This window comes from Cucurbita pepo, chromosome 12, assembly GCF_057944985.1.
Source record: "Cucurbita pepo subsp. pepo isolate OVF chromosome 12, ASM5794498v1, whole genome shotgun sequence".
Lineage (NCBI taxonomy): Eukaryota > Viridiplantae > Streptophyta > Magnoliopsida > Cucurbitales > Cucurbitaceae > Cucurbita > Cucurbita pepo.
Genome location: NC_141809.1, coordinates 11,603,147 through 11,613,755, shown reverse-complemented (window position 1 = coordinate 11,613,755; position 10,609 = coordinate 11,603,147). Strand labels below are relative to the sequence as shown.

General features: G+C 38.0%; 1 non-coding gene across 1 annotated transcript; it reads left to right on the top strand.

Annotated features, from left to right (window-relative positions):
* The first annotated feature begins 321 nt into the window (after window positions 1-321).
* LOC147790007 (small nucleolar RNA Z247) lies at window positions 322-461 on the top strand. Its single transcript, XR_015423302.1, has one exon. It is a non-coding gene; the product is annotated as a small nucleolar RNA Z247 (small nucleolar RNA).
* The last annotated feature ends 10,148 nt before the right edge of the window (window positions 462-10,609 follow it).

The following is a 10,609-nucleotide window of genomic DNA, read 5'->3' as shown; positions in this document are numbered from 1 at the left end:
GCCAAGCTGATCCCTTCCTCAACTGCTGCTGGTGCTGAGCTGGTCTCTAATCCGGCCTATAATCAGTGGTATGATCAGGATCAACAAGTCCTTAGCGGCCTTCTCTCCTCCATGTCTGAGGAGATTCTTCATGATGTGGTTGCCGCTACTACGTCCAAGGAGGCGTGGGATACCCTGCAGCGGATGTTTTCATCGTCAACTCGTGCTCGCACTACTCAGATTCGTGTTGAGCTTGCCACGTCCAAGAAACGAGATCAATCTGCTGCAAATTATTTTTGCAAGATCAAAGGGCTAGCCACCGAGCTGGCCGCCGCCGGCTCTGCCTTGCAGGATGATGATGTGATCGCGTATCTTCTCGCTGGTCTTGGCCCTGACTATGATCCCTTCGTCACCTCAATGACTACCAAGAGTGAAGCCCTCACCCTTGATGATGTGTTTGCACATCTAATGACGTATGAAGCTCGCCAACTACAACACCAGGCTGAACTTCAGTTAAATCTTGGATCTTCTGCCAATTATGCTAGTCGTGGTGGTCAGCAGAAGAATCGTGGGCGTAGGGATCGCGGTCGTGGTCGTTCTCAAGGTTATGCACCCTCTCGTCCTGCTGGTGATCGTCGTGGCCCTTCTGCTCGTCCTTCCTGCCAGATCTGCGGCAAAGTGGGGCATACTGCTATCCGCTGCTGGCATAGGATGGATGAGTCCTATCAAGATGAACCTTCTTCTGCTCCTCCTACGGCACTGGCGGCTACTTCTTCTTACAAGATTGACCCAAATTGGTACAGCGACACAGGCGCTACGGACCATATCACCAGTGACCTGGATCGTCTCGCTGTGCGTGAACGTTATCATGGAGGTGAACAAGTTCAAGTCGGCAATGGAGCAGGTTTGCGTGTTTTGCATACTGGTCATTCTCTAATTAATACTGCTACTCGTCCTCTTGCGTTGCGTAATATTTTGCATGTGCCTGAAATTTCCAAACATCTTCTTTCTGTTCATAAATTTTCTCGTGATAATGACGTATTTTTTGAATTCCATCCTTGGCATTTTTCTATAAAGGATCGACAGTCGAGGAAAAGTCTCCTAAATGGGAGGTGTGAATCTGGTCTTTATCCTATTAAGCCATCCGATGTCGATAATCTCAAGCACGCCTTGGTGAGCAGATCTACTACTCACGCCCAATGGCATGCTCGTCTTGGACATCCTTCATCTCAAGTAATAAAATCCATTTTGCGTCTAAATAATATTTCGTGTGCTAGTGAGTCATCTTTGTCAGTTTGTAATGCGTGTCAGTTAGCAAAGAGTCATCGATTACCATATACTAGTTTTTCCCATAGGTCTTCGTCACCTTTGGAACTTATTTTTTCGGATGTTTGGGGCCCTGCACCTCCATCTGTTGGGGGTTTTAAATATTATATTAGTTTCATTGATGATTTCAGTAAATTTTCGTGGATCTATTTGATGCATGATCGTACAGAAGCTCCTCGTATATTTTTGCAATTCCAAGCTCATGTTGAGCGCCTCCTAGATACTAAAATCAAGTGGGTTCAATCTGATTGGGGTGGGGAATATCAGAAAATTCATAACACATTTTTTCGTTCCCTTGGAATTGGTCATCGTGTTTCGTGCCCTCACACACATCAACAAAATGGGTCTGCTGAACGCAAGCATCGTCATATTGTTGAAACTGGCCTAGCCCTTCTAGCTCATGCTCATGTACCTATTAAATTTTGGGACGACGCGTTTCTTACAGCCACATATCTCATCAATCGTCTTCCTACTCGTGTCATCGATAAAAAATGCCCCTTAGAGCTTCTTTTTCATACCCCACCAAATTACTCCTTATTAAAAATTTTTGGGTGTGCCTGTTGGCCTCATCTTCGTCCTTATAACAAACAAAAGCTCTCTTTTCGATCAAAGGAATGTGTCTTTCTAGGCTACAGTTCTTCACATAAAGGGTATAAGTGTCTTGACACCGATTCTGGTCGTGTCTATATGTCTAGAGATGTCATATTTGATGAAAATGTTTTTCCATTCAAGAGAGCCTCACCTAATTCTTCCCCAATCATGCAGTCGACGCATAATGCCCCTGATTTGTGCACCTTGCATTTGGGTAATAGCAGTACTAATTTGGAGAATGATCACATGCATATGTCTGGGCCTACTAACTCTTTGGATGCAGAAAATTTGGTGTCTACATCAGCTTCGGAATTGCCGCAACAATCCTCCGCGTCGCTGCCATTCGAATCGGCGTTGGTTGTTCCGCCAATGATTGAGGCATCGGCTTCTCCGCCAGCAGATGATATTGCGCAATGCCCGGTCGAATCCTCGGCCGTTGGTCAACCAACTGCTGTAGCATCGGTTGCTCCCCTCGCAACGGCTGATACGGCCGTCCCCTCAAATGTGGATCCTGCACCTACTACTCATCCGTATGGTACTCGATTGAAGCACAATATCAAAAAACCCAAGGTGCGTACAGATGGAACAGTAACATATCTTGTAGCTCGGTCTTCTGCCTCTGAACCTACTTCACATATTACTGCTATGGAGCATCCCCTCTGGCGTCAGGCAATGAATGATGAATTTCAGGCACTTCAAAAAAATAAGACATGGCACTTAGTTCCTCCTCGTGCTGGTCTTAACGTTATTGATTGCAAATGGGTTTTCAAACTCAAACAAAAGCCAGATGGCTCTATTGATCGCTACAAAGCACGCCTGGTTGCTAAAGGTTTTAAACAGCAGTATGGCGTCGATTATGATGATACCTTTAGTCCAGTTGTTAAGCCCACTACCATTCGGCTCTTATTATCTCTTGCTATTTCTCGTGGTTGGGCTATTCGGCAGATTGATATTCAAAATGCTTTTCTTCATGGCCTTCTTAATGAAGATGTTTATATGAAGCAGCCCCCTGGATTTGTGGATTCTCAACACCCTGGTTATCTCTGCAAGCTGGATAAGTCGCTTTATGGCCTTAAACAAGCTCCGCGTGCCTGGTTTTCTCGCCTTAGCTCCAAACTATTACAGCTGGATTTTACACCTTCAAAGGCTGATGTCTCTCTTTTTATTTTTAACAAAACGGGCATTCAGATGTATATTCTCATCTACGTTGATGATATTATTATCATCAGCTCATCTTCTACGGCTACTGAGAAACTTCTTACACAGCTTCAGGATGATTTTGCCGTCAAGGATCTTGGTATTTTGAGTTATTTTCTTGGGATTGAGGTCCGCCATACTTCTAGTGGACTTATTCTGACACAACATAAATACATTCGAGATTTATTAGCCAGAACCAATATGCTCACCTCCAAAGGTGTGCCCACACCTATGCTTCCCAGTGAGAAGTTGTTATTGAATGGTGGTGAAAAGCTCTCACCTGAGGATACTACTCGCTATCGAAGTGTCGTTGGTGCTCTCCAATATTTGTCTCTGACACGTCCTGATATATCCTTCTGTGTCAACAGAGTGTGTCAGTTCATGTCCTCTCCGACTTCTATACATTGGGCGGCAGTCAAACGAATTCTCCGTTATCTACATGACACTATTGATATGGGTTTGTGTCTTACAAAGTCCAGCACTGATTTGTTGAGTGCCTTTTCAGATGCTGATTGGGCTGGGAATCCTGATGATCGTCGAAGCACTGGAGGCTATGTGATCTTCTTTGGTGGCAATCTTATCTCTTGGAGTTCGAGGAAACAATCGACAGTTTCTCGTTCTAGTACGGAAGCCGAATATAAGGCGGTTGCTGATGCCACTGCCGAATTAATTTGGATCCAAGTTCTCTTGCGTGAGCTCGGGATCTCGCAAGCGCGAGCGCCTAGCCTATGGTGTGACAACATTGGTGCCACCTACCTATCCGCCAATCCAATCTTTCATCGACGGACGAAGCATGTTGAGGTTGATTATCACTTCGTTCGTGAACGAGTATCGACTCGTCAGCTTGATGTTCGACTCATATCTTCCAAGGATCAGCTCGCCGATATCATGACAAAGCCACTGCCAGCTCCTTCTTTTAGCTATTTTAGGCGCAATCTGAACTTAGTAGTACATCGTCCAGATTGAGGGGGGGTGTTAAACCTAAAATAGATCATAACTGTATATACTAAAATAGTCTAAGATTTACTAGTTTATGATTTGAAGGGTTTGTTACCAAATCTATGATTTTATGGTTTGTTACCAAATCATAGATTTGGAATGTAATCTTCATTATACGCATCTATAAATACATGAGGTCGTGACCCATATAGGTCATCGTGCCATTCAATCTAACATTGGTGTTCTGACTTAAATCAAGCGCACTCACTAGATCATCTCCAGCCTTTTCCCATAATATGGTCAGTGTCCAGAGAAATCTCACCGTTGGAGACTCGTTTTCCGAATATACTAAAACTAATGATTAAATTGTGCGATCAGCAGTGACAAGACCTACTGAGCACTAAATGTAATTTGTTTAAGACTACAACGAGCAAAAATTGGCTTGTCAAAGATTTTAGCATCTATGAAACATCAGTACCTTTCTCTTTCAGGTTGTGATCTCAGACGCCTAGTTATCACTTCAAAACATGACTATTCAGCTCTTGAATGAAGAAAATAGTCCAAATATATTTCACTGAAGAACTGAAATTAGCGAAACAACTTACTAACGCAATTTTCGTAGCGTTAGCAACCAAAGAGTTTCAAACTAAAAAGAAACCAGTTCAAGTTCACATTCAACCATCAATCGACTTTTAAACAACCAATCGCAGTATAGCAATCTCAACAATCTAGAATCAAAAAATACATTCAAAAGAATCATGAACACAGGCATAAACGGAAAAGCAGCATTCAATACCGTACCTCATGCGAAACTTGCGACAAAGAGAATCCATGCGCTCTAGAACGGTAGGTTTCCTTCTTCTATCAGCTTTCTCCAAATGGAAAAACGATTCCGATCATCCGATGACTGTGTTGGAATCGGAATCCCGAGTTTGCCACCCGCGTGATCAACAAACCATTCAGGCTCTCCGTTCCATTTCCCGCCATCCTCTTCAACTCCTTGTGGCGCCAGTGGAACCCAAATGAAAAGACCCACTCCTTCCGTTGTCGTACTCAGGGCCCGGGCTTAAGCTGTAACGTTGGGCCCCGGTCCATTTAGACCGTACTTGCCATTTTGATTTTGGTCCCATTACCATTTCTAATAAATTTTTAAATTAAATTTTTTTTTTTTTAAATTCACGCACATATTATAGTATAATTTTAATTTTTTTATTAGACTTTTTCTTTATCCATCCATTTAGTTGACATTTTCTTGGTCTAATAAATTTTTAAATTTTAATTTTCTACACAATATTTTTAAATTTAAAAATATATTTAAATTTGTGTATTTAATATATTTTTTTTAAATTCATGGACATAAAATTTTAATTTAAAATTTTTAATAGACTTTTGTTTTATCTATTTAGTTGATTTTTTTTGGGTTTAATTATCATTTCTAATAAATTTTTACACAATACTCAAATTTAAAAATAATTCAAATTTTTTATACGACAATTTCTTCCCTTATCCAACATTTTTTATTGTTAACTCTATTTAGATTACTCGGGTCACCAGCCAAACATACCTAAAATTTTAGATTGATCCAAAAAAAGATTTCTCAAACCCAACTCAACTTAACCCGTCAATTCCTCAACTTCCACATTTAGTCCATAACTAAATTTTTTTTAGTCATTCTTGTATTATTTTTACTTAATTATCTAAATATACGGTTGATAATGAGAAATAGAAGTGGGATCAAAAGTGCGATCTTCATTAATGTTTATACAAGTCACCAACTAATACCTAAAAATAAGAAAAAAAAAAAATATAAACTAACTAAATCTCGAGAATAAGATAAAATATACTGCTAATCAAATCCTAAGATAAAATATTAATTGTTTACGAATATCTAAGATATATTCTATAACTAATTATTATAATATATTATTTAAATATTATATCTTAATATATAGATTTTAAAAGTTTAAGGACTATCGGACAATAAATCTAAACTTGATGGACGAAAAATAATATTTGAAAAGTTGGAGGATGAAAATGAAAGAATCAAATTTGATTGGTATTATTATTTAAAAACATAAGGCTGTAAGTGAAGTGAGCAACATTATCGGATGGAGATTGAGGCTGTCTGCGGTCTGTGTCGACCAGCTAAGCTCCATTGCCGTTGCACTCCACAAGATAATAGATTCCGATCACCAAATCTCACCATTAACTTTAATTAAACTAATTTTTAACCTAAACAGATGTTAATCACTCCTTAATCTTATGCTTCCTCATATTTCTAACTCAAAAACCACGTGAAAAAGATTGAGTTTTTTGGGTTTCAATGACGTGCTAAGATAACATTGTTTAAACCAATCTCATCCCAAATCCATCCAAATCTTAGATTCTAAATATTTTCTAATGGGAATATTGATCCATCAATGTAGTTGGACTTAACTAAAATTTTAACCAATAATTTAATTCAATAATATATAGTTGTTCGGGATATTTGTCTTGGTAGATAAGTTATGTTCGTGTTAGCAAGATATGAAAAAATCTCGTGACATGTACTTGACAATGCTTATTATTTACGTTGCATTCTCGAGTCTTTATTATTAGGTCGTGTGGTAAATTTTATTCAACGAGGTTGCCTCAATGTTTGTGTCTTGTAATAGCAATTAGATGAATCTGTATGGTGAACAATAACTACTGAATGTAAATTTGAAATGTTTTTGTAGTTTCACACTGTCGATCTCATTATGATGTGATGAATCTTCGGTAAGATCAAAGTATGGAAATTCCTCGTTCGTCAATCTTGTTTGATCCCGTCCCAACAACGAAAACCCTCGTATTACAATGCTTTGCTTACTTTGGTTGGGTTGGGGAAATTTTTCGAATGAACTTAAAATTTTTGGTTGGTTGGATTGGTGATCCGAGTAACTCGAATAGAATTCTCAAACCAACTCAACCCAAAAATTATACTTACCATATATGTTATGTTAATAACCAAAATTTCATAAAACTCACATATAAAACATTAGTAAGTCTTGATGCTAATATCAGTTACAAACGTCAAATATTGTAATCTTGTTAATAATCTTAAAAGTAAGATTCTCACTAATGGCTCGGGCCCGGGCCTCCTTCACCCTCCACTTAAGCTGCGCAGGAAAGGCCCAAAGTCAATCTCAGGGAACAGTAAAGCTTCATAGGGTATTTCTGTCTAGGTGCAGGTAGTCTGCATTTTCACAGACATGTCTATTTCATCGAGCCTCTCTCCGAGATAGTGTCTAGATCGTTATGCCTTTCGTGTGGATCAGAACTTACCCGACAAGGAATTTGGAGTTGGAACCCTATTTTTGGGTTGGTTAGGAAATGTCAATCTACCCAAATTTTCAATTTTTCAAAAATTCAACCCGCCCCAAATTGAGGGAAAAAAAAAAACTAACCCAACCCAACCCAACCTTTGAGTCTACTGTAATCCACTCTGGGTCAAATCCACCTCCGAGCAATGCTTCTCCGGTCGACTCATAGAAACTCAAACCAATCTATTTCATTCCACTTTAAACCAAAACCAACCCGGTACTACTGCAACAATCACCAACAGCAACAAATGGTGTCATCATCAACAAAATTCAACCCATCCCAAATTGAAAAAAAAAAAAAACCCTACTACAATATAATGAGTTAGGTAAGGTGTCCTAAGTGGTTTGAGTTCTCGGATCATATAAACACCCTACTATTATTCACTGTGGGTCAAATCCACCTCCGAGCAATACTTCTCCTGTCGACTCATAGAAACTCAAACCAATCTATTTTATTCCACTTTAAACCAAGACCGACCCAGTACCACTACAACGATCATCAACAGCAACAAATGGTGTGATCGTCAAATAAAGACTTCCACTCGAGGTGAATCAAATCGGTGTTAGGGCAAGGAGAATATAAAACCCTAAACAAAATAGGGAATAGCAAAGAGGAAGACAGTTGGCAAAATTAAAAAAAAAAAAAAAAGAAGAAAGGGGGAAAAATCCAAGGTAGAATCCCAACCAAACCAACGTCCCACCTCAGGATTGAAGCCCCACTTTAGCGGTTCCCTATTTGGGCCATCCCAATAATACCAAATCTACAAATGCTTCGTCCTTATTCAAACACTCTCCCCTTTTCATGCCTTCCCCTGCCCTTAACTTTCCCTCCCCTTCAATCAACCCCCCCTCCCACCCTCCCACCCTTTCTTTATTTATACGTACAATACACTCTTTTCAACCCCCCACGTTCATCCCCCTTCCAGCCTCCCAATTCCCAAAGCCACCCCCCTTCACTCCATAAATATGTGCGCGCTTTCAGATTCTAGCTTAACAGCTGCTTAGCCACCACCTGCTTCGGCAGCTTGGAAACTCAACGCCTTCAAAAAATGGCGGATTCCGGTAAGGTTTCAAAACGGCGACATGGGTTTTCACGGCGGTGCGCGTCGTTGGTCAAGGAACAGCGCGCGCGGATTTACATTCTGCGCCGTTGCGCCACCATGCTCCTTTGTTGGTACATTCAAGGAGATGATTGATTCATTCATTCACTTTCCTTCCTTCCTTTTGGCTGCTGCCTTTTCTGCTTGGTTCGGTTCGGTTCGGTTCCCTTTTCTTTTTTTAACCCAATAATTTATTGTTGGGTTTCCTATTTGGGGGACTGAATTCCAAAGCTGTGGTTTGTGTTACCGTTTTCACCGAGCCGGAAGAGGCCAGCTTCGACTCTGCATGACCTGGCCCAACGTTAATTTTTTTTTTTTTTTTTTTTTTTTTTTTTTTTTAAATAATGAATTAGGATCTAATCTATAACTGTTTTTTTTGTCTCTCTAACCAGAGAATACTGTTGTGTATTAAACAGCTAGCCACTACTTGTTGTCGTTGTCCCTTTTATTAGAGAAATAATAACTATAATAATTGAATAATAAATCGAGTTTATATATTTATGCCCTTCTCTTTATTTAATCCAATTATTTTGATCAAGTTATTAATTTTAAAAAATACGATCAAATTAGTACATATATTAAAAAATACAATCATAATAAGAATTTTTATAGTTATTTTTTTAAATGATCTGAACTAAAAAGAGGTATTTTAAAGGTTTGGATTCTTGAATAAATTTGAATGTTGAGAGACTAACATAGACTTTTTCGCTAATTTTGAAATGCAAAAATACAATAATATAAATATTAGAAAGGTAATAAAAGAAGTTTTAAAAATTTATAATTTTGACTATCGAAACTCTTATATTAGAAAAAAAAAATCATTTATAAGTGGAAAACACTCACAAAAATTATATTTAAAATAGATAAATAAATAATATATATATATATATATATATATTATTATATTATATGATAGAGCAACACGAGGATTTTTAATAAAATTAAAATTTTGGGGTTAAATTTCAAAAAAAAAATTATTTTGACTTTGTTAAAAATTTAAAATAAATATGAATAAAATATATTATTGTTTTTTTATTTAAAACAAAACATTATTTATTTGTTTAATTAGCAAAGAAAGCATGTTATCTGCTGAAGTACGAGTAGACAAGAGAATTTGACATTCCATGTAGTTGAGATTATGAAATAATTAATGGTATTTTTTAGGGGTCTAATTGATGACATGTTATAGCATTTACATGTGAGTTGACAGTTGTATGGAAACAAAACGCTGTCGTTTCAGCCCACCAAAATTAGCTTTTAAATTAGTTGTTTAATCCCCAATTAGTCGATGATTAAGACACTCCATTAATTACATGGAAGCTGCTGTTTAGATCTGACAATAACTTAAGAAGTTTCGTTGTGATTAATTTTTAATTACATGCAATCTCATATAAGGGCTTGCTTGGAACATGAGTTCAAAACCTTATAATATATATATATAGATATATATGTCCTGTTGGATGATGAAAGTTGTCTGTGTGTCTTTGAGGAGACTTGACTTTTTTTCGAGTCTTTGTTCGACATTTGAGGATTTACTAATCTAGTGGCACGACTAAGTTTAGTTCATGACTTTGTTTAAAGTGAACAATATCGTACCATTGTGGAGAGTCGTGTTCATTTAACGTGCCCCTCACAATGCATGAAGAGTAATTGACGGTTAGAAACTACGAACCTCTATAATAGTATGATATTGTTTACTTTGAGCGTAAAGTCTCATGGTTTTGCTTTTGATTTTTTAAAAAATCTCATACGTTCATTTTCTTATAAAATCATGATTTCCTTTTAACTAATCAATGTGTTACTACTAATCTCAATACTCTTCATCATCGACCAAATTCGTGGAGGATACAATCGTACAGAACAATCATCGTCATCGTCGTGTATTATAAATTGAATCGTATCTTAATAGATTCCAATATGGTAACTTTTTAAAAATGGTCGTAAGAAGGCGTTTCAAAATTAATTAATTTATATTTATTACCGGTGGTTTTTATGTAGAAAAAGACACAACGGAATTGGATTTCCACTGTCTTTTTTGTTGAAATGAAATGGTGTTCAAATTCCTGAAATGCAGTCTAGACAACAGGCCGTTCCCTTTTTGATTGGGCTGACTCTCGGGTCAATCTCCTTCAGAGC